Below are 27,498 nucleotides of genomic sequence, written 5' to 3'. Positions count from 1 at the left end.
CCTTTTTCTCTTGGGATTTGACCATGTGTCTTTATTACACTGCTATGATAAATGTTAGCTCTGAGTACAACTCTGTGCTGATTTGTGGGATGCAAGAGTGCTGAAGACTGAGTCCAGAGGTGTTCTACCAGTAAGCCACACTCCCAAACCTTTTTGTTTTGAGACCAGGTCTCTGTAAGTTGCCCATGCTGGCCTCTAACTTATGATGATACTGTCTCAGTCTCCCAAGTACTGAAATTACAGGAATGTGCAACTGTGCCCAGTCTGTATGATGAATCTTTGAATCTTTCTTAGGAATCTCTGAAAGTGAATTTCATCATGGGGATTTCTGTCACAGAAACAAATTGACCTGATGTGAATCAGAATGTGATTCAATGAGCAGAATGAAACACCACTTTTGTAATATTTCTGCCAAAATTGTCAAACCTGAATCTAATCATGAAGAAACATCAGACAAATCAAAATTGAGATGTATTCTACAAAATAACTTGTCAAGATGTCAATGGGGAAAAAAGACAAAGAAAGATGAAGAGACTTTTATAGAATAGAAAAAATTTAAGGAGCCATGAGAACTGAATATAATTTATGATATTGAAATGAATTCTGAGCTTTGCAAAATAAAAATACACTTAAATGACACTATTGGGTCATTAATATTTTATATGCAATGAGAAATTATACAATAGTATGATACTTTTAAGTTTTCTTACTTTAATAGTTTTACCATTGTTATGTAAAAGAATATTACTTTTCGCCGGGCATAGTGGCACAGGCTTGTAATCCCCGAGTTTGGGTGGCAGAGACAGGAGGATCGCGCAGGTTCTAAGTCAGCCGGGCTGGCTTAAGAGACCCTGTTTCCAAATAAAAAGTATAAAATAGGTCTGGGAGTGTAGCCCAGAGGTAAAAAGGCTTTCAGGAATCCCAGTACCACACACACACACACACACACACACACACACACACACACACACACACACACACACACAGGATACGTACTAAGGTATTTAGAGAGAAAAAATCAAGATGAATAACTTATTACCAATAACTCAATGTGAAAAGAAACTTGTGTGTATATGTGAATGTGTGTGTGTGAAGGCATGCACACATATATGTATTTTGAAAGAGAGAGGGAAATGAGGAGAAAATCAAATAGGACTAAATATAAATAACTGTCCAATATGGGGAAATAATACATGAAATCCACTTGCACCATTCTGGAAATTATATTTTAGTTGGAATTTACATAAAAATAAAGTATTAAAAATAGAACAAAGAATAAATTATATTTAAAAAGCAATTTATATAAAAAGAAAGGTAAATATCTTTCTTCCAATCACAATTTTATTAAATAAAATTTTGATAAATTTGTATATTAATGTATTACTTTCTCTTCCCTCACACAAAACAAATCCAAAGAATTGTGTTATTTGATGTATTCAATTTAATTTCAGATCATGTTATTTATACTATAATGTGTATATTTTTGAATCTGAATACACACATATGTAGTATTAAAGTTTGTCATATCTGAGGGATTATTAAGATAGAATCATTATAAAAATATCTAAAAGCTCCCCTTTTCATTGAAAAAAATTCAAGGACAACCCTACAGGTCAGTATATAAGATTTCAATTAATTTTTTTAAAGATACATACATGTAAATATAAAATTTTATATAAAAGAAATTTTTGTTGTTTTTTGATGGAATATTATTTTTGCTGAATTTTTAAAAATCTCTTGCTTACCCTCTTCTCACTACTCATTTCTCCATGTATTCTCACTAAGTAACTCATTTTTAAGATATACAGTGTTTTCTATATTCATTTTTTCTTTTCTTTATGTCTATAATTTTAAGTCACTTCTGCAAGTGAGATGTTAGTATAATTCTACTAATGTGTTTATTACTAGATTTATAAGATATCAAGAATGAGACTATTTTTTTCTCAGATTCAACTAAATTTCCCAAACCATATCTTTGATATGGTATGGTAAGTTGTGAGACTACCATTATTTATATATTTTACTGCCTACATATACACATATAAACATCCATTTTTAATATTACTAACCACTCACAGGTTAAAGTGGTTTCTTAGAATCAATGGTGTTTTCTCCACGGGAGAGGTGGTATATCTTCCAGAAGAATTTCAGTTCTTAGAAAGGCGTTTCTATGAAATCATTGAGGGAACTATGGAAGTCCTCTACCTATATCCGATAAAGGTGAAGAGGGAGAAAGTGTCTGTTTTACAATATTATCTTCAAATGGAGAAAAGGTAGAAGTAATGCTTTGGGTTGTTTTCATATCCAAAGTCTGAATAAAAATGATTTATATTTTTCTGTGGATCAGAAAATAACCAGATGCAAGAAGACAACAGAGAGTTTCATTATAAACATGCCTTGCATGCCTGGACATGTTGTGCCTTCATAGTAACATGAATCAAGTTGGATCCTCATTGACTCTTTTTATTTAATCCCTCCACTGGGACTGTAAAAGAAAGTGGTATAGTGGGGGAAAGGAGACACAACCACACACCTGAACCTCTTTCTGTTTTAGTTGGAGATTCTGCAGTAGTTCAGAAATGGTACAGAGGAGAAGTTGGGAAGGAAAAAAGGAACGATATTTCCATATTTTATTAATACATTGAAATGGTCTTGAAAATATCGAATATTTATTAAACACACAATGACCTGAAAAGTCATGAAGCCTTTGCTAAATTTTATCCAACAGAATGTGAAGATTCAAGTGATTCATTTTTAAATTTTTGTTCAGTTTTTGTTAGCTAATTTTTGAAATTAGATAGCAAACATTGATATAATTATTACTACTATTTTTATTCTTTGATATAATTATTTAAATAACCTATATAATTACTTAGAATTTATATATTAATAAAATTTGTACTATATTTTATCCACCCCTATCCTTTTAAAATGTTTCATTATAGGCTGGGCGTGGTGGCACACACGCTTGTAATCCCCACGCTTGGGAGGCAGAGAAAGGAGGATCGCGCAGGTTCAAGCCAGACGCGCGCACTGACTTAGGAGACCCTGTTTCCAAATAAAAATGTAAATATAGGTCTGGGAGTGTAGCACGGAGGTAGAAGGGCTTCCAGGAACCCCAGTACCACCAAAAAAAAAAAAAAAAAGTTTCATTATTATGGCTATACAGGGTTTATAATATGCATCAAAGAAAGTTCTATTTTTAGAGTGGGAATTATCTGTTTCAAATGGTTAGAAAATACAGAGGCACCTGCATGAGCTTTGTCTCCTAGGCTAATTCAATGTGATTCTGAGGGCAGGTGTCTCAGGGCTGGGACCTGGTGCTCATGGTCATGGAGATGTAGTTCTCAAAACTTACTCCAGAAGAGAGAATCTAAAAGGCCAGCAGCAATGGAAGAAATTGAAAAAGTGACAAAAATGCTGTCATCTCCCACTGTATTAGTCAACATTTTCACAGCTAAAATCTAAAGGATTGATGACATAACTTATAGGAAGGAAGATTTATTTGCTTAGTTTTCAGTTCAGTCCATGTAAGAATGGAGATTTTAAATCTTACGTCATGCCGGGCATGGTGGTGCACGCTTGTAATCCCCGCGCTTGGGAGGAGGAGACAGGAGGAACGCGCTGGTTAGGAGCCAGCCTCGCTGGCTTTAGAGACCCAGTTTCAAAAAAAAAAAAAAAAAAAAAATTAAATAGGTCTGGGAGTGTAGCCCGGAGGTAGAAGGGCTTCCAGGAACCCCAGTACCACACACACACACACACACACACACACACACACACACACACACACACAAAAAAAAAAAAAAAAAATCTTAGGTCATGGTGATTGAAAGCAGAGGGAGGAAGAAAGCAAAGGTTTGTTCCTCACATCATGTACACTAGAATTAAGAGTGACAGCAAGGGAGGAGGAACCATATAGAATCCCCAAGATTTCAGCCCCAGGGACCCACCTTCTCTATCCACACCCTTCCAGCCCCTTCCACCATGTGATAAATCAATTACAGTGTATTTTACACACTGCAGAGATTACAACCAAGCCCACTTCCAACATTGCTAACTTGTTAGGCCTAGAGAGAGGCATTCTATTTCCAATCCTGGCCACCTAAACCACATAGTACAAAATGCATTTAGTCCATCTCCAAGCGTTCCTCAAACCTCAGCAGTTCCAGCATTGTGTAAAAGTCCCAAAGTCCAAAGTCTCCTTTGGGACTCAAGGTGAGTTCTTTCCTGTAAGCTTCTATACAGAAAATGAAAATAAAATCACATTCATTCAATGTACAATAACAGAATAAACATTTGCATTCCAAAGGGGAGTAATAGGAATATAAAAAGAAATAATGGAAACAAAAGAGCATTGAAATTCTGCAGGGCAAGCATTTGATCCTGAGGATCCACTTTTGGAATCTGGGTCACATGGTAGTGAGAGGAGACCTCCAAAGGGCCTTGGTAGCCCCGCCCCACCCCTGTGACCTGGTTGATTGCAATGGGAGGGGTCCTCATTCTTCCAGCCTGGTTCCATGGCTTGCATCCTGCAGGCTTTCTTCACAGACAATCCACCATTCTGGCATTTCTAGATTTGAGGTGTTTTTCTAGCACCCTTGTCTTTACCCTCACAGTTTCACAAATTACTCCACTTGGGCTTCCTTGAAGGGATTCTATCCCTGTTACACATTACTTTGTTTTCCAGACCTTCCTTTGAAATCTGGGGGGAATCTTCCATGACTACCTTTTTCTAGTAAAACCAATATTACTTGAGGGTCAAGATGGACCACCAACAGGGAAGGTAGTCACCCCTTCTTTAATGATTGGCACTAGGCCCTTTTCAATCACAGCACCAGGGCCCACTCTATCTGGGCTACATCTGGGTCTTTGCCCATTCAGACAGACGCTCACCCTAACTCCATCTGCTGCCTTCATCATGACCATAGAAGAGCCGGAGCCCATGATGGGTAGTGTTGGGCCTGCCACCAGGAAGGCCACATTCTTTTTATGTTCCCAATCAAAACATTTAACCTTCCTTCATCCAGATTACTTTTTATCATTGCACTCTCTCTCTCTCTCTCTGGGTTCCATATTTACATCTCTTTTTGGACAAACAGCAAGCCTATAAAGTTTTTGCTTTATAAAATTTGTTTTATGTAGATTTGCTTTACATTTTGCTCCCAAAATTTAATGAACAATTCACTGAACACTGACATAATATCCATATAATACAGTTTGAATATTTAGCTGTTTTGAGATTTTTGAGATTTCCTCTGCCAGTTTGATAATAAGCCCATCATCATTAAATTCAGTTTCACACAAAAGTTTAGGACATAGGCTAAATGCCAGTAAGTTCTATGGGGTCCTCTTTACCCTCAAAAATTTCCTCAACACAATTTTTACATTCTGCCTATTTAAACACATTCTAAGCTCTTCCAATTTTCTCTCACAAACCAGTTTCAGAGACTCATAGACCACACAGTCAAATTTAGATATAGGAGCAACCCTATTTCTCTGGTATTAGTCCCTGTATTAATCAACATTCTCACAGACATAATCTAAAAAAACTGACCACATAACTAAAAGATGAAAAGTTTATTTCCTCACAGTTTTGGGGTCAGTCCATGTAAGGGTTGGGACCATGAATCTTAGGGCATAGTAGCTGGAAGGAGAGAGAGGGAAAGAGAGAAGCATTGCTGCTCACATCATGGAAGCTGGAATCAAGAGAGAAAGTGAAAAGGGAGGAACCATATATGATCCTCAAAGCTCCAGCTCCAGAGAACAAACTTCTCCAGCCATGTCCAACCAGCCCAGGGCACCACCCAGAGGAATCCATTACAATGTATTTTCTTACTGCTGAGATTATAACCAAGCTCCACATCCAACACTGTTAACTTATCAGGGCTAGGGGAACATTCTAATTTCAAACCATTGCAGCCAAAATTCCAGCTTCTTTTGCTTCAAAGCTGGTGTCATAGGTTTAAAAAAATCATTTATGAAGAAGAAAATTCTTAAGCCACAGGATGGTTTTAGAAGTTCATGAAAAGAGGCTATCCAACCTAACATCTTTAAAACAAGATCACCTCATATTAAAAATGTTGGTAAAATGAGTTGTGACTTGTGTGATTGCATTATTTGTGTTGCTTTCAACAACATAGCCATAAAATTTTCCATTCAGAAGATCCTCTTTTGGCCACAGCTCTATGGAATCAAAATCCAGAATGCAGTACTTCAGTTTAAGAGGAAAATATTTTGAAGCTTATATTGTGTGAATTCTTCCCCATTATTGCATAAAACAACTACCCTGGCACTAACGTTTGTTCTGTGTGAGGATCTGTTTTGTCTTTCCCTTAAGCATGTTACTATTCCAAAGTTTACAGCCTGTGGTATAGTGGTAGTTCTTGTAGGGACTACAGAATCATTTTCACTCCACTGGAAAGAGTTCAGACATTGCTTCAAGACCATAGACATCATAATAAATTTACAAATACTTATCAGGTTTTCAAAGCACTGAAGTGCCATGGGATTGGAAAGTATTACTGAGGCTTAATGCCCATTCTCTTTCATAATGGATTCAGCAATTTTCGTTGGCGTTGGAGGTCCATCAAGAAGCACCTGCCTACTGCAACAACACACAGTGCTTATTTGCCAATAGCTTTATCTGTGGAGGTCTACTGAGTGCCATGTTTGGATCCTTATTTTTTCCAATTAATGTTATAAAAATTCGCAAACTTTCTGTGTGAGACTCATAACGTCTCAGATTGGTGGAAAATTCTAGTCTTTTCCTAGAGTTTTCAAAACAATGTGGCTAGAATGAGACAGGAAACTAACAAATCTTTTCAGAGGTGCTAATCTAAATTACCATTAGTCCCTCAACTCTTCGGGCATCACTAATGCTACTTAAGAGTTCTTGTTAAAGGGTATATTAAAAAGTTGTTGATAAAGTGCCATTTACTAACTAAATTGATCTAAAAATTTAGTTTGGCTTTGTTCCTAATTGGCCAAAATATTAGTTGGTGTCATTAAGTTCATGTTGTAGTTGATTATGGACAAAATTAGTTCCTTAAGCATAAACAAAAACAGAATAGAGTATTTAATAGAAAAAAAGGAAAATATATGCAAGACCTTCTCATTTTTTAATTTTTTTTTTTTTTTTTGGTGGTACTGGGGTTCCTGGAAGCGCTTCTGTCTTTCTATCTCCGGGCTACACTCCCAGACCTATTTTTACATTTTTTATTTGGAAACAGGGTCTCCTAAGCCAGCGCGCGCGGCTGGCTTCGAACCTGCGCGATCCTCCTGTCTCTGCCTCCCAAGCGCGGGGATTACAAGCGTGCGCCACCAAGCCCAGCCTAATATTTTTAATATATAAAAATTTATTACAATTACAATTCTACTTTTCTACTATAATTGGTTCAGTTAAGTTTCTAGTTCTCTTTGGACCAAATTTATAGATTTTTTTAGAAAAGCATTAATTTTCTCTAGCTTGTCAAAGTTTTTTTTTTATTATTATTTTTTTATTGGTGCATTATATTCATACAACTTATTGGGGTAAAAAACTTGTGTGTATAAACATGTACTCATCGCTGATTTAACCCCTACCCAAATACCACCCCATTCCCTCCCCGCCCCTCCCTTCCTTGCTTGGCTTAGTGATTGACTTCGATATGTTTAAGTACATTGTGTGCTTTAGAGATTTTTCTCTTCCCCCTCCTTTCTCTTCCTTTAGGTTATCTTGTTTGCTCCTCTTTTCTCCCTAACTCTCACATATTAGGGAAAGCATCTGATTTCTTATTTTTTGTGCCTGACTAATCTCACTTAGCATAATGTCCTCCAGTTCCATCCATTTCCCTGGAAATGACGTAATTGAGTTTTTTTTGATGGCTGAGTAAAATTCCATTGTGTACATATCCCACAGTTTTGTAATCCATTCATCTGTTGATGGACATCTTAGCTGGTTCCATAGTTTGGCTATGGTGAATTGTGCAGCTATGAACATAGATACACATGCATTAGTTTGGTAGTTTGGTTTCTTTTCTTTTGGGTAGATACCCAACAGTGGTATTGCTGGATCAAATGGTAGGTGTGTTCCCATTCTTCTGAGGAGTCTCCATACTGTTTTCCAAAGTGGTTGCACTAATTTGCAATCCCACCAACAATGTCTTAGAGTTCCCACTTCTCCACATCCTCGCCAGCATCTGTTGTTGTTTGTGTTTTGAATGATGGCCATTCTAGTTGGAGTTAGGTGAAATCTCAGGGTAGTTTTGATTTGCATCTCTCTGATTGCCAGTGATGGTGAGCATTTTTTCATGCATTTATTGGCCATTTGAATTTCTTCTTTTGTGAAGTGTCTATTTAGTTCATTTGCCCATTTTGTTATTGGATGCTTTGTTTTCTTAGTGTTGAGTTTCTTGAGTTCTCTGTATATTCTAGATATTAGTCCTCTATCGGAGGGGTAGGTGGCAAAAATCTTCTCCCATTCTGTTGGCTCTCGATTGAGGTTCTTAATAGTTTCCTTTGCTGAACAGAAGCTCTTCAGTTTCATGCAATCCCATGTATTGATTCTCCTTTTAATTTGTTGTGCCTTTGGGGTCTTATTGAGGAAATGTTTGTCTGTGCCTATGTGTTGTAGTGTTGGACCTCTGCCCTCTTCAAGGAGCTTCAAAGTCTCTGGTTTAATTTCCAAGTCTTTGATCCATCATGAGTTGACTTTTGTACAGGGTGAAAAAGTGGGATTAACATCCAATTTTCTGCATATGGTTAACCAGTTTTGCCAACACCATTTGTTGAAGATCAAAGTTTTGATAAATTCATAAATGGTATTCCTTTATAAATTTTTATTTGTCATTCTATATCTAGAAGTTTTACTTTTTAATGATGAAATTTTAAAATTTGATTTTAATCTTAATGATGAAAATTTGCAGAATATTATTGGCATTAGTAGTCAAAGAAATTATGTTTAAATTGATTTATGCTTTAACATTTTGTTACTTTATACTTTATTAACATATATAAGTATTATTAAATTATTCTCTTTTCTTGATTTTTGTTTGCTCTCTAAATCTTTATTCATCTCTTTACTTTATTTGCCATGTCTCTTCAGTTTTACTAAAGTTTATTTTTACTTTTCATTATCTTGGTTTCTTTCCTAATTTGTACTTGTGATTTGTGATTTCAGTGTTTCATTTTGATTATTTTAAGAGACATGATTATTTTAACCCTCTTAGTTTTAATGTTTTACTTTAGGATAGAATCATAAAAAATGACTAATAAGATGTCTATCTCTATTTTCTATTATTATTGCAAAGTATTTCTTTGTGATCAGTCATATATCTTTCATAAAATATTTATTAAAAATTTTCCTCTTTGATAAGTATAAGTCCTTTTCTAGTGCATCAGTTTGTGTTTATTTCTAGGATTACCATATCCTTGTAAATCATCCACTAACAGGCACAGATCTCTTATTATTTGCCTAATGTATTTGATGATGGAGGGGGAATATTAAATGCTATGCTATTCCATATTTGTATTCTTATCATTATCTCATTCATCTTTTATTCTGATTGATCCAAGTAAATTTTGACTTTTATCATTACATAATTTTATATATTTAAATTTTCCAACTTTATTTTTACTTATTAAATCTCAAAACCCTATAATATTAACAAGTTAAATATGCTTTATTTTGTTGTCATTTGTCTGATATTGATTTAGGAAAATCAGTTCTTTAATTCTCAACCTTTCTCTTCAATCCAGATCTATCTCTTTTATGGCTGATTGCTAAATAATTGTTTTAGTGTAATCTGTCAGCATTTTTTCATGAGCAAACTCAGTCCATTCTCATTCAAGAATTTGACCAATGCCATCATTTGAAGTCTTTGATTTGCAACCTATTTATTACATAATCCTTGTTATACTTTATAGTGTTATATTTATGCTGTGATGTTCTTTTCATCACTTTGTGTGGATTAATTCTCTCATTTGAGGCTTAATTTTTCCACACACCAGATGAATTTTTATCGCTGTTTGTATCATATGCCATGTCCAAACCTTAAAACTCTACTTGCAAATGTTAAAAACATATATCCTGGTATTATACTTCACTGAAAAATTAAAATTGAATTTCAAGCTTTAGCCACCTTTAAACATACATAGGGATGACCTGGTCTATGACAATAATATTTTCAAAATTGTTATTGGTCAATAGTTTTTATTTTCAAAGAATCCTGCTGTAATTTTGCAGAGTTTTAAGAATTTAATCACCATAGCCCTTCTAGATTTATTTTTTTAATTAATCAAACCAGTAATGAACAGTTTGTGAATTGATTCACTGAAGTATTTTTTTCTTCAATGTGAAAATTGTGCTCTTCTTGAGGAAGTTAATATGGAAATGTACATTTACATGATAACTAAATTGAATTTGAATAAATGTATAAAGTTAAACCATAACCTTTATTCTATAGATTTAATTTGGCTCTGCTGAATAAAGTCCAAGCTTTCCAATTTAAGTAACTGTGAGCTTTGATGCTGCTCTATAATTATAAGTACCTCTTGGGGAAATTGTCTACGTCTCTTTTTCATCTCCTTTTATCAATGGATGGTCTGTCTAGAATATAGCCAGTAAATTGCTGTGGATAACATTTGTAATTTACAATATTTTCAAACATCATATAAGGTCTGAAGCTCCAAATGTTCTTGAATTAAATTTTTACCCACATTGATATTTATGTTTATTCAATTAATTAGGGATCATATAAATATTAGCAAAATGATGAGATAATACTGGATGTCTAAGAAGAAAGACAAAATTTCCTTACTCCTTCATGTTAAAATGGAATTATAGTACGAGATATTAGGTTTCCATTCAATAGATTGAACTAAACCAATAGTTTAAAAGTTACTCTTAAACCTGGCGTGGTGGTGCACGCTTGTAATCCCCGCGCTTGGGAGGCGGAGACAGGAGGATCGCATTGGTTTCGGAGCCAGCCTCGCTGGTTTAAGAGACCCTGTTTCCAAATAAAAAAAAAATAGGTCTGGGAGAGTAGCCCGGAGGCAGAAGGGCTTCCAGGAACCCCAGTACCACTAAATAAATAAATAAATAAATAAATAAATAAATAAATAAATAAATAAATAAATAAAAGTTACTCTTGGAAGCTAGGCGTGGTGGCCCACGCTTGTAATCCCAGCATTCGGGAGGTTGAGACCAGAGGATCGTGGTTCGCGGACAGCCTCAGCTACTTAGTGAGGCCCTCCGCAATTTAGTGAGACCCTGTTTCAAAATAAAGAATAAAAATAGGGCAGGGGATGTGGCTCGGAAGTTGAATGCCTCTGGGTTCCATCCCCAAACCCACACACACAAAAAAAAGTTACTCTTGGAAAAATACATTTGCACTAAATATGTAATCATGTAATCAGATGATATTTTATCATTGCCATCTAAAGCATATATATTTACTTATAATACATATGTTTATATATCTTCATCTGTATAGATAGATGCCCCGAAAAATATTTAAAAGCCTGAGTTCATTTTAGTTAACAGTATCTGCTTTGTTATTGCTGTGTGTTTTTCTACTGAAGCTATCATTATTGAGCCAACATCTACATTAATCCCTTTCAATTTGCTCTTATTAAATTTAAATGACTGCTTTATTTTCTTAAATCATTTGCTACAAAACATTTACTAGCAGTTATGATAGTAATTATAATATTCTTTTAGTTTTATATTTATTCAACTTCCAGAAATTAAGCCTCTAAAATAGTTCTTTATTGCACTCCAACTAAAAGTTCAAACACATTTTCATATCAATTTAATGTTCAGGTCTTATTTAATAGATATAAATTCAAATGGCATCAAGGATAATACAGACAGGTTATATAAAGAAGAAATACCATATTTTTTTCCTCTTTATATTATCCTTGTCACTTTTCTGCAAGAATTGCTCATCTTCTTTAATCCTCATAAAATTATTTGTCTGGTTAATATCCTAAGAAAAAATTCACTGGACTCAGTAAAAATATTTAGCTTAACATAATTTATAGAAAAAAATTATAAAATGTATGTTTTTTGTACTGAAATTAAAGCCAGGGCATTTTATGCCTAGTTCCCCACCCCCCACCCCTGTTTTATTTTGAAACAGTCTTGCTAAATTGCTGGGGCTGGCCTCAGACTTGCAATAATCCTGTCTGAGCATCCCAAATGCTGAGATTAAAGGTGTGTGAATCCCAGTTAAAGGCATATGATGCTGCGCACCCAGAAAAAGGTTGGTATTTGGCTCAAGTTGTTAAAAGTCAGCAGTTGTACCTCACCCTCTCTTTGCATTAACTTTACAAATAAAAAACTTAAAGAAAGTAGAGTTATTATTTTTCATTTCCTCATATTTATCTTTTCATTAAATTAACATTTTTATTGCTATTCTTGTTTTTATATAATGGTATTTTTTTTCCTTTTCTACCAGGTCTAAGGTATAGAGAAAGGCTGCAGGCATTGTGATAAAGGCTGTATGCCCAGGGAAAAAAGGGGCACCCACCAAATTGTTTATAGCCCTTTTTGTTTAATACTGGTCCCAACTCTGCAGGAAACATGCTAACATTCTTCCTTTCTTGTTTTCGATAGCACTGACACATTTTCTCAAAGCTTAAGATATTGACTTGTTTAAAGATTTCTTGCAGCCAGGTGTGGTGGCGCGCATTTGTAATCTCAATACTTGGGAGGCTGAGACGGGGGTCATGCAAGTTCAAAGCCAGCCTCAGCTACTTAGTGAGGCTCTCCACAACTTAGTGAGACCCTGTTTCCAAATAAAATATAAAATAGGTCTGCGACTGTAGCCCAGAGGTAGAAAGCCCCTGGGTTCCATCCTCAGTACCACCAAAAAAATAATAATAATAATAATTCTTGCAAGTGATTCAAGATTACGTGGGAAGACACCACGGGAATATGCAATATGCATTCACTTCCTCTTCCTCCATTCTGGAAATTTCCACAGCTAAATAGATAATGTCTAATTTTATTCATCATATTTATTGAAAAATGTGCTCAAGCAAATATTAAAAAGGTAATTGAGCAGTGGCTGCTGGCCTGTGAGAGTTCTTTGTTCTGGAATTGAGCTGGTCAGACTGTCCTGAAAAAGGAAGAAGAAAGGAACCAGAAACTAGTGTCAAAAGGGGCTAATCTTGTTTTCTTAATTTTACAACTTTAAATACACTGATATTTATCTTGAGTATCTAATGCCAACATCTTGATATTACATTGGAATTTTCTGGAATTTTTGAAAAAACAAAGAGTTCCTTGGATTGACTTTAATACAAATAACAAACAAAAATTTTCTGTGAAATTCATGATATTCTATTTTTAATTTATTGGTGTATTGTCATATATATTGATGAGATAAAGGATAGTAGAGGCACACTTGCACATATCATGGCATTCTTTTTTTGCGGGGGGGCCTGGGGATGGAACCCAGAGGCATTTGACCTCCAAGCTATACCCCTTGCTCAATTTTTTATTCTTTATTTTGAAGCAGTGTCTCACTGAATTGCAGAGGGCCTCACTAAGTAGCTGAGGCCGTCTGCAAACCGTGATCCTCTGGTCTCAGCCTCCCAAATGCTGGGATTACAAGTGTGCGCCACCATGCCCAGCTTTATGGCATTCTTAAAAGAATAATTGATAAAAATAATCCTTGGTACATATAAAATTTAACAATTATATTAAGCTTTTGCAAAGAAAAACTGTGGAAATTTCCTGGAGAATTTATCTCTCTCCTATCTCTGAGAAAAATGTGCAATACATTCCTGGACCAGAAACAGATTTTTGTTTTACTTTTGCCAGAGTGTTGATTTAATTGTATTGGATCTATTTTTTTATTTAAAATATTTTATATTCCCACTGTTCACTAGTCACAGACCTTTGCCTCTCAAACTCTCAAATTCTTTTGTAAGCCTATTGTATTCCATGACTTAGTGATTCTTAGAAAATTAAGGGTTAGTTATATCTTCTTATTATAAGTAAGTATTATGTAAGACAGCCATATAGTCACCTGATATGGATCTTATGTTTCAAAAAGTTGGACCAGGCTTCACACTAAGTCACCAAGTTCTCGGAATTAAAACAAGATTGCTTTTTAAGATAATTTCTCCATACTAGAAGGGACAGCCATTTAAGAACAATCTCAGTTCTAATAAGTTCAGTAACAACTGTCACACAATTTTAGGCACTTTTCTATACTCTGATTGAGCTGCCATATCAGCATAATAACAACGAATGTCATTAGCTGTGACTGGAATTGACATATACTGTTTGTAATATTTCCATTAATATTTGCATTCCTCCCCCAAGATTGTATTATTTATGACAGATTGTCAGTTTGAGGCAATGGTAAGCAGTCTCTGTTTAGACAAAGCCAGCAGACTCTAGCCTTTTTTTCTCTCTCTTTTTGGAGTTGGGATTGAACTCAGGAGCATTCCATCTCCAAGTTACACCCCTAGCCCTCCTTTTTATTTTTAATTTTGAAACAGGGTCTTGTTAAACTTCTGAGATTGACCTCAAATCTGTGATCCTCCTAAATTAGCCTTCCCAGTACTGGGATTAAAAGCATGTGCCATCACTCCTGGCCAGTATATATGTCTTGGAGATGTGTTTCTCATGTTTAATGATAATTTTTTGTTGCGAAATGACAAATGGCAACATAGACACTGGTGATATTTGCTTTGGATAGTCAATGACAAAGTTTTAGTATTACTTTGCCATTGAAAATTTTTAAAGAATAGACACTACCTTGTATTGATTTAAACAACATAAACAACAAATAAAACGTTTTATATGAGAATTTTGGCTTTTTCAAAAAATAGAAGAAAAATATCCCTTAGAAAGTTTTCTACCAAGAAGAATTCCTGGGATCTCTATGGTTGGGATTATCTACCTCTTTTTAAAAGTTCATCTATGAACAAGTCTGCTTCTCACTAAGATCTGGATGTTTATGACCCTCCTCCCACCATCCCAACTCATATAGTGAAACATTGCCATGGGGAGGATGGTTTTATGAAAGGGTGCCTTTGGGAGGTGACTAAGTCATGAGAGTGGAACTCTGATGAATGAATGCCCTTAAAAATGGATTTAGTGCCCTTTTAAAGATAGAAGTCACCATCTATGATGAAGTGGCCTCCACTAGGCATGAAACATGCCAGTAACTTGATCATGGACTTAGGCTTTATAATTACTGTGAACAATAAGTGTCAATCATTCATAAATTACACAGTATAAGATATTTTCTTATAACAGCACAAATGGTCTAAGAAACTTTTTAATGTCACCCAACATGTCCATATCTCAGACTGATATTTCAATCCCATAGGAAAAGCAGCTAAGATCATAAAGTATTAACATAGCTATAGGGGTTCCAGCTGTGTGAGAATGAAAATAAGGTCTTACCAAAGAGATATAGGTTATATCACAGTATATTCGGTCTATAGGCATTTTTCAAAATTTAATCCACAAAGAAAATTAAACCCCAAACTAAAAAGTGCCACTAATTAATTTGACCCACAAAATATTATTTTAGATGAAACTTTCAGTAATTGGTAGAACTGAAACATTGTTCAATGTTGACTAAGTGTATCAGAGATGGAAATTTATACTGGATTTTCTTTTTGGAAAGTATTACACCAGAGTAACTGACTTCTTGACTAAACTATGATATGGTATGCTTAAGTATAGACTCTCCAAGAAGAAACTTCAGAGGTCAAAAAAAAAAAGTAAAAGTTGGTTCAATAGATAAAAAGATGGGCAATATAAAGTGTATTAAGCATCCTTTGAATAATTCTACTTCTTATAGTCCAACTTACACAAATAATATATCTAACAACATAAAATTCAACCCCTCTTTCTTGAAGAAACAGCATCAAAACATTAGGTTATTTCTAAATGATTTCATTAAATACAATATCAATATATAGTATTCTGTTCTTTAATTCATTAGCTGGACATCCATAAATTAGTTGATATAGTCAGAATCAACTACCCTACTAAATTCAAATATTTTGCAACTATGCTCCTGAAGACCATATTTTATCTTGAACTTTGCAATGAACATATGTTCTTCCTGACTTTAGATTTCTACAGATCATAAAGATAGTAATAAGTCTCCTCTTTGGCTGATATTTCAAAACATCAAAACATTCAATCATGAAGTAAAAAAAAAAAAGCTGTGAGAAAGAGTTTTTTGAGGGCATAAATCCTCCCTGTGGTTTAATTAAAGATTGGTAATTAGGATTATTATGTGCTGTGGCTTATCTCAAATTCTGATCACTGTGCTTTGCTCCCAGTTGGCCCCTTTGATCTTTCTCTTCATGCTTCAAATAGTTTTACCAATTTGATTCTGAAAAAAAATTCCTTTGTGACTCAATTTATAAATTAAATGTGTTACAACAGTTCAGGGAGAATAATAACAAAGATATAATAGAAATTTTATAATGAAGTTATTTCTTTTGAAGTATGGTCTGTCAAAATGTATCTCCCTTGTCTACTCTTCTTTTGTTTTAAAAATATAATTACTAAAAACTCATTATAACATGGTTCTCAATTATCATCTGTAGATTATGAGTATTTTTGTATATACATGTATTACTTATTTCTTTCCCTGTCATTTTAAAATATAAGTTGTGATTTCAATAATTTTAAGTGAAAAGTATGCTATTTTCCAGTTTTGACATGAAAATATATATTAAATCTCATATATATATGCATATGTATATATATATTATATATATATATGTATATATATATATATATATAGAGAGAGAGAGAGAGAGAGAGATTTACTCAAAACTTATGGATTATTAAAACTTATGGAGTATTAGAAATTGCATATTTTCAACTTGTCAAATATTATTTTTATTCATCCATGTGAGTTTAGAAACTAAATTCAAACAATTCACTTTAAATATTTAATTTAAATGTTTGGGATGTTTCCCAGATTCTCAAATGTTTTAAGATTTTTTGGGGTGAACAAGACTGTATACTGGAGAAATTTGATCAAAACACATTCAAATATTCAGTTCGACACAACGGGAAAATCTTCTAAACTCTCTCAATTTTACCTTTATATAAAATTAATAATTTATGTGAAAAGCCCACACTTGTGAGGGTTATTAGTCCATCCCTGACAACAGCAAACTCAGAAAGTAAAAAACTTTAATCACTTTCGTTTCTTCTTTTCTTTTGAAAAAAAAAAAAGTTTCATCTAATCTGAGCTTTAGTTTTTCTTTTGTGTTATAGCTAGAAAGAAACAAATCTACTAATAAACTTTATCATTTTTAAATTAATAAACTACCAAGATAAGGGCAAAAATAATAGACTCAAGAAAAGTAAAGTTTTTTTTAAGAAATGAGGTAGAAGATGCATTATCTTTTTTTTTTTTGTGGTACTGGGGTTTCTGGAAACCCTTCTACCTCTGGGCTACACTCCCAGACCTATTTTATATTTTTATTTGGAAACAGGGTCTCTTAAGCCAGCGCGGCTGGCTTTGAACCTGCGCAATTCTCCTGTCTCCACCTCCCAAGTGTGGGGATTACAATTGTGCCCTACCACACCCGGCTCATTATATCATTTTTAATATTTAGTTTTAGTTTCCTTCCTGTTACTAATTCACACTTATCAAACTGTGTTAATTCTATAGTAAACTACAACTTAAAATATGTAAATAGGAGAGTATTTATCAGAATGTTTATGCTTTCTCAGTTATTAAAATTCTAGTACCATTTTTAAGACTTTATGGCATTTATTTATTATTTATTTTGGTGTATTGTGATTAGATATCATAATGGGGCATAGAGTAATAGAAACAAGTATGTTCACACTTCTTGGAGCACTTCCCTCTGAGTCCCTTTCTCTCTCCCCCCATCCTTTTATATCTTTATGATTGAGATTATTTTAAAAAAATAGTCAAATAATTTCATTGAGGAATTCTTACCTATAATATCATGTTTAAACTCTGGTAGTTAAAAGAATGCTTTACTACTTTGTTTTGTTAACTGTGAATCTATTAACTATTAATACATGGTTTAAATGATATTACAGCCTGGTGTGGTGATGCTTCCTTGTAATTTCAGTACTTGGGAGAATGAAAGAGGAGGTTCGAGGGTAGTTTTAGCAATTCAATATGGCCCTGTTTTACACACACAAAAAAAGTTGGGTGCATAGCTTAGAGCCAGAATATCCCTAGTTTCAATCACCAGCACCAAACCCAACAAAACAGTTATGTCACTCACTTTACCAATAAAACTAGGCTGGGTAAAAGCTCAAAGAATAAAAAATACCCCAAATCTCACCAGCTTAATGCACTGAGAACTTATTTCTCTTTCACAGGATTTATTCTCGTTTATGGCTGCATTACAGGGGAGCTGTCCTATATAATGGAGTCCAGCATCCCATTGTATGCCTGGACACCACCAGGATCAATAACTATAGAATCTGGAGGAGGAAAACTGTGGAAAGCCACATATCTTCACCTTGATTTTTCAATCAGAAAATGATTCAGGAATCCATGCTCACATTTGACCAACAAAACAAGTCCCATGATCTTGCTTATTAAGTCTCAAGGAGTCAAAAGAGTACAACTCCTGGTGTGTGACTGAAAAAAAAATAGACCCATACATACTTATTTTCAATAGCAATCTACACTATATCCACTATACTCATTAAGATTTTTTATTTGCTTGCTTGATTTTTTATTTTATTTGCTTTCACAAATGGGCCATAGAAGGCCAGGGTTGTCAAACTTTTTATATAGAGAGTAGCATAGTAAACGTTTTCATTTTTGTGGTCCCCATCATCAAAAATACTCAAACCTTTTGTTTTAATATAAAAATACTTGTGGGCAATAAATAAACAAACAAATAAGCATAACTGTGTTTCAGTAACACTTTTTTTAATGGCCTACAAATCATTGTTTACTGAACCTTGACTAGGAGTATTACAGGTCAATTTTGAAACTGATACCAACATCTCTATTCTATGGGTCCTTCTTTTCCTTGTCCTCATCACTTCTTGTTATAGTTACATGTAGAATGTCTCATGAAGAGTTCATCTGTTAATGTTTGGAGTTGATGTAATTGTGTCTTGAGGGCGTGGGTTTGGACCTGGGCCAGTAAGGTGGGGGTAGAGGGGTGGATGCCCGGGTTGTGGTATTGGGAATTATATATGGTTCCTTCACTCCCTGTTCTTCTTGCTTTTGGCCTCCATGCTGTGAGACGCACAGCCCATGACCTCTTCTCACCACCCCTGCCACCATGCCCTGAGATCTGCGATTCCCGGTCTCATATGAACTGAACCTGGAATGACAAGAAAAAAAATCGTTTTTTCCTCTAAGCTCCATGGTCATGCCTTTAGGGCTGTGAGAATGCTGACCAGCACACTTCTTGACCTCTTACCAAGGCTTTTTCATATAGCCATGCAGGCTTTGTACCCTAAAGACTCAAAAGGAATGTTGTACATCAGCTAGGATAGAAAGGTGCCTCTTAGATTTCTACCCAATGAGCACCTAATTTATCAATCTTTTTGTCCAAATTATTTTACCTCAATACACTCCTATGCTGTAGATTCTAGTGTCTTCTTGTCTTTATTTTTATCATACTTAATGTAATGGTTCTCAATATGATGGACAAGGTTTTAGGGAGCTGTACCTTTAATGGACATTATTAATGTATAAGTTTAAGAGTTGGTCTTTATTTTTTTCTTGTTTGGTAAGGGAGACTTTCTGCCTCCAACCCTCACTCCCCTAGTCCAATTTTTTAAATTAATTAATTAATTAATTAATTTATTTATTTATTTTATTTAATTTTGGTGGTACTGGGGTTCCTGGAAAATTTTTATTTGGAAACAGGGTCTCATAAGCCAGCAAGGCTGGCTTCGAACCTGTGTGATCCTCCTGTCTCTGCCTCCCAAGCGTGGGGATTATAAGTGTGTGCCATCATGCCCGGTGTTCTTCCATTTTTTTTTTTTTTAATATGAGAAAGCAGTAAATGTCTTTTGCAAAAGCTGGGGCCCCAAATACCTAGTGGCAATGAATTTTGTCTTCTCTCCAAAGGCAGAAGTCCACAGCTTCACTTTGGAGAGCAGGCTCTGCTGCTCCATGTGCACCCTGGCCTCTTGCTCTGGGAGAGGAGCACGAGTACGGTGGCCATGAGGGCTCTTGTCTCCCAGAACATGCAGCATGGTGGCCCATCCCGGCTATGTAGGACTTCCTTTGATACCCCCCAAAACCTTTTGCCACTTAGCATGTTGTCCAGAATTCCCGAGCATGTATGGCAGGAGCAGTCTACTTTTGGGGAGATTTCCTCAAAAGTTCAAGGTGGATTGGACTGGATCTGTCTGCCCCTCCAAATACTCACCACCACCGCCGCTGCCACCACCACTATCTCAGTTCTCTCCTGAACACCTTTCCCACACAGTATGTTTTCCAGAATTCCCAAGCATATGCAGCAGTAGCAGTCTACCTTTGAGGACATTTCTTTAAAATTTTAAGGTGGATTGGATTGGATCTCTGCCTCTGCCAAATACTGACCATTGCTGCCGCTGCCACAGCCATCTCTGTTCCCTTCCAAGCACCTTATTCACACAGCATGTTGTCCCAAATTCCCGAGCATGTGCGGCAGTAGCATTCTACCTTTGGGACGATTTCTTCAAAAGATCAAGGTGGATTGAATCAGATCTCTGCCTCTCCCAAATACTGGCCACCACCATTGCCACTGCCTCTGCCATCTCAATTCTCTCCCAAACACTTTTCCCATACAGCATGTTGTCCAGAATTTCTGAGCATGCGTGGTGGTAGCATTCTATTTTTGGGGCAATTTCTTCAAAAGACCAAGGTGGATTGGATCAGATCTCTGCCTCTCCCAAATACTAACCTCTTCCACCTCTGTCGCCGCTGCTGCCACCGCCACAACCACCATCTCAGTTCTCTCCCAAACACTTTCCCACACAGCAAGTTGTCCAGAAATCCTAAGCATGCATGGCCGTAGCAGCCTACCTGTTGGGCGATTTCTTCAAAAGTTCAAGGTGGATTAGATCGGATCTCTGCCTCTCTCAAATACTGGCCTCTGCCGCCCCTGCTGCCTCCTCTTTCCTCCTGGTTCTCTGCTGAGCTCCTTCCTTACATGGTATAATGTCCAGAATTCTTAAGCATGTGCAGCAGGAGCAGTCCCCCTTCACAGAGATTTTTTTTTCCAAAAGTTCAAGGTGGAGTGGGTAGGATTTGTCTGCATCTCCTGCATACTGGCTGCTGCCACTGCCATCTTGGCCTCTCTCCAATATTTTTTAATAAGAGAAGACAGTATATGTGTATTGAAGAGGTTGTTAGATAGAGAACTCAGCAGCAATGAATTTTATCTCCCCTCTACGAGTGGAGGCCCACAGCCTCACCGCATAGAGCAGAATCTACTGTTCCGAGCACATCACGGCCCCCAGTGCAGCATAAAGGTGCGCTGAGCTCCCTGGGACACACGGCAGGGCTTCTCACCCGGCACTGCTGGGCTCCCTCCACCACGTCCAGATCATTTTTCTTATAAGGTATGTTGTTAAGAGTTCCCCAGCATGTGCTGCTGAAGTGGTCTTTTCTGTAATCTCTTCTGGGATGTTCTTCAAAAAAATCACTTTTCTTGTGTGGCGGGCACCTTCTTGTCATCTTGCTTCTAATTTCACCATTATCTACTCTCTGTCCTGTATTCCAGATAGGAAGTCATGGCTGGAAATGTCTCCTTAAGTTGTCCCACTCAGATATTAAACCAAAATATGGTGTCCATGGCTTCTCTGAGGAATGCATTTCTGCGGCCGCCGCCCTCTTACTGATTCTCGACAATCTTAATTTTATTTTGAAACAGGTCTCACTAAGTGGCTGACTCTGGCTTTGAACCTGGGATCTTCTCTCAGCCTCTCAAGTACTAAGAATACAGACATGTGCCACCATGCCCAACTTCAAAAATTTACTAGTAAAAAATAATACTTTAATAAAACTGTATATATAAATCTTTTAGAATATTTCTAGTTACTTTTATAAGATAAATGTATATAGTATGATTTCTGGGTTATCCTCTATATTCTCATAAAAAAGTGTGAATATTTGGAGAAATGATAAATTTCTGAGGTGATAGACATACCAATTACCCTGATATAAACATTACACACTGTATAAATGTATCAAATGTTATATACCCTGTAAATATGAAAATTTACTACACATTAATTAATTAAATATTAAATATTAAAATGCACATTAATTAAATATTAAAATGCATTTAAACATAGAACATATGAATATGTCTGTTTATGACTCCTTTTGCCAACACTGGGTATTACTTTCATAAGGATAATTCATGTAAAAGCATACATAATTATCTGAATATTATTTCCTGATTTAAGAATGTCTTGTTTATCTGTCAACTTCAAGGAGTAAATTTACATAAATGCAAAAATTAATTTCCTAGAAAGTAAAACCTAAATATAGAGAACATATATTTACTATATACTTATGTGCTTGTTGCACAGAACAATATAAATTTTTTAATGGTACTTGATTATTACTGAAACAACATGGAATGAAATTTTTATATATCAGTATTGTAAATATGAACATTCACTCTCAATGACATATTTTAGTACTGTCTAATTTATTTTTCCACCTTAAAATTTATTTCTATGAGAAAAGTAGAAGCCGGGCATGGTGGCGCATGCTTGTAATCCCAGTATTTGGGAGGCTGAGACAGGAGGATCATGCAGGTTTGAAGCCAGTCTCAGCTACTTAGTGAGGCTCTTAGCAACTTAAAGAGAGACCCTGTTTCCAAATAAAATATAAAATAGGTCTGAGAATGTATCCCAGAGGTAAAAAGTCCCTGGGTTCCACACACAAAAAAAGAAAAGTACAGATAAATTTATGTACATGAGTTTGGCTTACCTATTAATATGCCGCTACATTAGCCACGAGTTTATGAGTTGTTCTTGAGTTGTCTTTGCATGCTGTTATTCTCTTATGTGGAACTATAAGGAATGGGGTAAACCATCCCTTCCTTTTAGTCACAGAAATGAGAAAAACATAGTGATGATAATAAGTATGGTCTTAAAGAAAGTATATTTGAGGAAAGTTCATCTAAGGAGAATGATGGTGAATAGAAACAATTCGAAATCTTGGATTCCATGCAATAAGCAGGTTTAGAAGTTCTTATTGCTTGCTATAATTCTTTTTTTCTGTTTTCTTTGTTATCCCAAATGTCTCTTCAAATAATTGTTCTTATGTACTCTTTGATTATGTAAGAAAAAATTGCATCACTTTTTTCAGAGAAAATATAAAAATATTGCTGACTCTAATAATAAAAATAATTATAATTAATTGGTAAATTTACTTTGGTCTTTTAAAATGCCATGAATACTTTGATATTTTATGTAACAGACATGTGTTGAAGGTGATTAAGAGAAATTTCATGTGAGCAAAACAGAAGAAACAAGGGTAATAGTCAAGATAATGAATTTGAATATCATGGTAATATCAGTCTAAATGTCCATATCAAAATAGAAAAATATGCTATGGAAATACATCAACAGCTGTCTTCATTTGGTTCATTACATTGAACTTTAAGATGATTTACAATTGCAATACCCTAATAAAATAATTAAAAATAAAACTATGCAATGTTTTATTATTATATATCAATAAATAGAAGTAAACCATCATTATTGTACCTTAAGATCTTGCAAATAAGTAAATGAAATGTTCTAGTGATATTAGTACTCCAGACTTTGACCTCTAAAGAGTTCTTAGAAAATCACACCAGTTTTTTTTTTTTTTTTTGGTACTAGGGGTGGAACCCAGAGGCTTTCTACCTCCGGGCTATACTCTCAGACCGTTTTTTCTATTTTATTTGGAAACAGGGTCTCACTAAGTTGCTGAGAGCCTCACTAAGTATCTGAGGCTGGCTTCGAACCTGTGCGATCCTCCTGTCTCAGCCTCCCAAGCGCGGGGATTACAAGTGTGCGCCACCATACCCGGCACACCAGTTTTATCTTATAGGAAAAGGGATTAGACATTATATTTGCTGAATCCTATCATTTGACATAAAGATGGAAAAAAAAAAAAAAACTAGAATAAACTGCAGCAGACACTACTATTTGTCCCATATGGTTTCATTTTCATCCTTTACCTTGGAAAATGAAACTTTCAATGTTAAGCTTAATACTTGGGTGAAAAATTGAAGATATTATTTCCAGGATTCTCCTGGATATAGGTATAGCCATGTGCCTGAGTTCTGGCCAATGTGAGTTAAAAATGTGATGTGAATAATTGAGGCCATGCTCTGAAAGTGAAAGTGAAATGCCTGGTGTTTCTACTGGCTGGCTGTCTACTTGTTATGTGTGAATCCTGAAGGTATAGTTATTTCACATGGAAGCTACATGCTAACCATGTAAGACCAGGACGGTAGAAAAAGGATGGGGTAATTACTGCTACCACATTAACCCTGAAATACTTATCTAAATATAGGTTACAGAGAATTGAACTTCTATCTTGATCAGCTTCTATCCCTTCTTATTGAAACCAAAGATTTACTCAATAAGCCAACTAAACATAAGTCAAAAAATATAAATAAACTGAAATAAGAATTAGAAATTAGGTTTTTTTTTTCTTGAAGTTGGCAATTCCAAAAAGATTGAGAACTGTTCTTGAGCCAATATTGGTTGGCAGGAAAATAAAATTAACAAGGGTTAAGACTGAAATTATGAATTGAATTCAGATTAATAAGATCTTCAAATATAGTGCTATGGAGTTCTATTATGAAAGCTACTTTCATATAAAAATGTTTTAGAATAAGAAAAGAATGAGAATTTTTTTTTTTCAGATTTATTTATTTTTTTAATTAATTTATTTTTTAAATTGGTGCATTGTAGTCATATATCAATCACATTGGAGTACAAGACTTGAGAGGATATACAAGCACACATCATCCAATTAGCCCTCCTCCAGCCCCCATCCCATTCCCTCCCCCTCCCTCCATCCCACACTTCTTTGGTGATTTACTTTGATACATTTGTTTATGTACCTCCTGCGTTTTAAAGAGGCTCCGTCCTCCAGTATTACATACCCTCTGATTGGTCACATTAGTTGCTTCACTATAGGGCCCTTTCTATAGCTCAACCTCTTCCTGTTGCCCTTTTCCTCCTAGTTATTGCTGATTAAGAGAAGCGTCTGATTTATATTTTCTGCGATATTTCTCTGTGCATGCTGCGTTGCAAGTACCGATCCCACTCTTGATGGTCCCAGTAGTGGCCTGGCTACTCAGTGGACTGATCCAGACCTCGCTGGCTCAAGCAGCGGCCTTGCCTCATGGGAGGCCCCAGGTCTAGTCTCGCTGGCCCCTGCACCGGTCTAACCCCTAAGCTGGCTTCGGTCCCGGCCTTGGAGGCAGCAGGAGTGGCCTTGCCTCACGGCAGGCTCCAATGCCGGCCTTGCTGGACCCAGCATCGGCCTCACCCCTCGGCAGGCTCATATCCCGGGCTCAGAGGCCCCAGTACCAGCCTTGCCTCATGGCAGGCTCCGATGCCGGCCTCGCTGGCCCCAGCACCGGCCTATCCCTCAGCAGGTTCCGTTCCCGGGTTAGGAAGCCCCAGCACTGGCCATGTCTCACGGCAGGCTCCGATGCTGGCCTCGCCTCACGGCAGGCTCCGATGCCGGCCTTGCTGGCCCCATTACTGGTCTAGCCCTTCGGCAGGTTGTTATCCTGGCCTCGGAAGCCCCAGTACTGGCCTTGCCTCATGGCAGGCTCCGATGCCGGCCTCGCTGGCCCCAGCACTGGCCTAACCCCTCGACAGGCTCTTATCCCGGCCTCGGATGTCCCAGTACCGGCCTTGCCTCACGGCAGGCTCCAATGCTGGCCTCACTGGCCCCAGCACCGGCCTAACCCCTCGGCAGGCTCTTATCCTGACCTCGGAGGCCCCAGTACCGGCCTTGCCTCAAGGCAGGCTCCAATCCCGGCCTCGGAGGCCTCAGCACCGGCCTTGCCTCACGGCAGGCTCCAATATCGGCCTTGCTGGCCCAGCATCGGCCTTGCCTGGAGGCAGGCTCCGATGCCGGCCTCGCTGGCCCCAGCACCGGCCTAACCCCTTGGCAGGCTCCGATCACGGATTTGGAGGCCCCAATACCAGCCTTGCCTCAAGGCAGGCTCCGATGCTGGCCTCACTGGCCCCAGCACCAGCCTAACCCCTCGGCAGGCTCCGATCCCGGCCTCGGAGGCCCCAACACTGGTAATGCCTCACGGCAGGCTCCGATGCCGGCCTCACTGGCCCCAGCACCGGCCTAACCCCTCGGCAGGCTCCGATCCCGGCCTCAGAGGCCCCAGTACCGGCCTTGCCTCAAGGCAGGCTCCGATGCCGGCCTCGCTGGCCCCAGCACTGGCCTAACCCCTTGGCAGGCTCCGATCCCGGATTTGGAGGCCCCAGCACTGGTCATGCATCAAGGCAGGCTCTGATGCTGGCCTCGCCGGCCCCAGCACCGGCCTAACCCCTCAGCAGGCTCTTATCCTGGCCTCGGAGGCCCCAATACCGGCCTTGCCTCACGGCAGGCTCCGATGCCGGCCTCGCTGGCCCCAGCACCGGCCTAACCCTTCGGCAGGCTCCGATCCTGGCCTCGGAGGCCCCAGCACTGGTCATGCCTCAAGGCAGGCTCCGATGCCGGCCTCGCTGGCCCCAGCACCGGCCTAACCCCTCAGCAGGCTCTTATCCTGGCCTCGAGGCCCCAGTACCGGCCTTGCCTCAAGGCAGGCTCCGATGCCGGCCTCACTGGCCCCAGCACCGGCCTAACCCCTCGGCAGGCTCTTATCCTGGCCTCAGAGGCGCCAGTACCGGCTTTGCCTCAAGGCAGGCTCCGATGCCGGCCTCACTGGCCCCAGCACCGGCCTAACCCCTCGGCAGGCTCCGATCCCGGCCTCGGAGGCCCCAGCACTGGTCATGCCTCAAGGCAGGCTCTGATGCCAGCCTCGCTGGCCCCAGCACCAGCCTAACCCCTTGGCAGGCTCTTATCCTGGCCTCGAGGCCCCAGTACCGGCCTTGCCTCACGGCAGGCTCCGATGCCGGCCTCACTGGCCCCAGCACCGGCCTAACCCCTCGGCAGGCTCTTATCCTGGCCTCGAGGCCCCAGTACCGGCCTTGCCTCAAGGCAGGCTCCGATGCCGGCCTCGCTGGCCCCAGCACCGGCCTAACCCCTCGACAGGCTCTTATCCTGGCCTCGGAGGCCCCAGCACTGGTCATGCCTCACGGCGGGCTCCGATGCCGGCCTCGCTGGCCCCAGCACCGGCCTAACCCCTCGGCAGGCTCCGATCCTGGCCTCGGAGGCCCCAGCACTGGTCATGCCTCAAGGCAGGCTCCGATGCCGGCCTCACCGGCCCCAGCACCGACCTAACCCCTCGGCAGGCTCTTATCCTGGCCTCGGAGGCCCCAGTACCGGCCTTGCCTTAAGGCAGGCTCCAATGCCGGCCTCGCTGGCCCCA

At 38.0% G+C, this 27,498-nt stretch overlaps 1 pseudogene across 1 annotated transcript; it reads left to right on the top strand.

The window, feature by feature from the left end:
• Nucleotides 1-6,088: 6,088 nt before the first annotated feature.
• LOC308266788 (mitochondrial nicotinamide adenine dinucleotide transporter SLC25A51-like) lies at nt 6,089-6,886 on the top strand (annotated as a pseudogene). The gene has a single exon. The product of its transcript is annotated as a mitochondrial nicotinamide adenine dinucleotide transporter SLC25A51-like (transcript).
• Nucleotides 6,887-27,498: the final 20,612 nt, after the last annotated feature.

This window comes from Muscardinus avellanarius (assembly GCF_963383645.1).
Source record: "Muscardinus avellanarius genome assembly, chromosome: 9".
Lineage (NCBI taxonomy): Eukaryota > Metazoa > Chordata > Mammalia > Rodentia > Gliridae > Muscardinus > Muscardinus avellanarius.
Note: the sequence above shows the minus strand (reverse complement) of the source record. Positions and strands in the feature narration are given on the sequence as shown.